Source organism: Diadema setosum, chromosome 12 (assembly GCF_964275005.1).
Source record: "Diadema setosum chromosome 12, eeDiaSeto1, whole genome shotgun sequence".
NCBI lineage: Eukaryota > Metazoa > Echinodermata > Echinoidea > Diadematoida > Diadematidae > Diadema > Diadema setosum.
This window is the reverse complement of record NC_092696.1, coordinates 22289160-22291415: the sequence shown is the minus strand read 5'-3', so window position 1 is coordinate 22291415 and position 2256 is coordinate 22289160.

Genomic DNA, 2256 nt, shown 5'->3' with positions numbered 1-2256 from the left:
AGTTTCTGACCACTGCCTGTAACATACACAGATGGATGAAAAGAAAAAAAAAATATTAGAGATAAATGCACAAAAGTTAATATAGGCCTACTATAATAATCTTGTTTTCAGACTTGGGGTTTGCATGAACATTACACAGCGAAGTGAACAATCAGAAAATTAGAAGGTGGCTTTTTATAGGGTAGGGTTAACCACATCAAACTCTTGATGCCTTAAAGGGACTGTACAGTACTGGTTGACGTGAGGATTCATGTTTTGAACATTCCTAAGTGAGATAATGAAAAACCTCTTATGAAATATGAAAGAGCATGTAATTTTAAGAAGGATTCAACGTTTATTTGATGAAAATTGGTTTTCAAATGGCTGAGATATCCAAAAAAGTGCTAATAATAAAAGGCGACATGCCACAACTTTATTAGGATCTCTTTGTTTCACCTTGTTTTTGGATATCTCAGCCATTTCAAAACCGATTTTCATCGAATAAACTTTTGATACCCCTTACAACTGCATGCTCTTTGACATCTCATAGAGTGGTTTCTGAATATCTCGCAAAACGTTAAAAGCTAAATCCTCACCTCGACCAGAACTGAACACACCCTTTAACAAAGTGTTACTGTTCTGTTGTTGCTTTATCTGGTAATCTTTTTGGGGCACAAAACAGCATTCTAGTCAAATAGTACATTTAATCATTCATTTCATACGTTCAAACAACTTTCAACAGAGCATTACAATCCTAATTCTAAAAGTGGCATGTAGAATACACCCTGCTTAAATGCCAAAATCTCTAGTAAGGATAATTTTCTTTGTCTTCTATTGAATTCCATCTTGCCTACTTCACAATCTTGTCATAAATTATGCAAAAGAGAAGGTTTCATGATTGTTTCTTTTGGTTACTGTTGCTGCTGTGGTTGTTGTTTTTTTGAGAGGAACAGTTTGCATAAATTTTGGGGCTTGAATACAAGTATGAAGACATACAGCCACCCGTAAACTTCAAGATATATTCAAACTCTAGCTGTAATATCAATGATGAACAATGGGGTCTACTCCAAATGACAATTACTTCTCTACACACTTTTTCCAAGGCACAAATTGTTATAACATACATGTCATTTGATGACCACTTTTAAAACTTATGCATACCACTCATCATAGTAAGGCTAAATTGTAAATATTATCCCTATCCCTATCTAGTTAAATAAGCAGAAAGCTATATTAAAGGGCTTGTCTGTTGATCTCTAGCAAAACAAGCATGCAGACTGAATTCTTTGCATTGATATGTCACTACTGTACAACTTGTAGGTCTATACCTACAACAGTACGAACAGATAATTCAACTCTCCTTGCAAGAAAAAAAAAAAATCCTTAGAAAAAAAAAATCATGAATAGGTACTCTAACATTATGTCAGGTAAAGTCAGGGGGAGGAGGATATACAAACCTAGCTGGTAGTGTTATACACCCTACTCAGCAAACCTATAATGTTTTCAGAATGTTTCCTAAATTTTTTTTGTATGTCTTAGTATAAAATGGACATTTTAAAAACGTATAAAATGTCAAAGTTGGGACTTAGAATTAACCGAAAGCACAGGTTTTTCGAAAATGTTTTAAAAACGTCAATGGACATTACAAAATATTTTATGTCTGCTACCTTTTTGTCATTTATAAACGTCCACAAAACGCTTTTATTACGTCTGCTATGTCAACTTCATCTTTAATGAACGTTTAAAAAACGTTATTTGGTCCGCTACGTCTTCGTCATTGGTTTCTTTATCATGAATAATCATGCATATTTATGAATATTCAAATAAGAAAATCTAACATTTGAAAACTAGATAAAAGACATTAAAATCTGAAGTATTTATGCTGGGTTAGGACTTTCTGTGTTAAAAATTGTGCCTACATTATTGTTCAGTTATTCACAATTTCAAATTGTGCTATGAAGAGGTATTTCTCATAAGTTAATAGGCCTAATGAAGATATGTGATTTAATTTTAGTAACCATGTCTTTATGCATTACAACATTTTTGCCGGTATATAAAAGAATGTGATACAGATTCATATGTTGTAGGTATAGGTGGTAGGACATTAGGTACAGGTTAATTAGGATAGGATTGATTCATATGTTGTAGGTATAGGTGGTAGGACATTAGGTACAGGTTAATTAGGATAGGATTATATAGGATTAGGATATTACGGTACATATACTCCAGATTGTGCCTGTATAATCTCATAACCATACTTTTTTTTAATGCCCAATA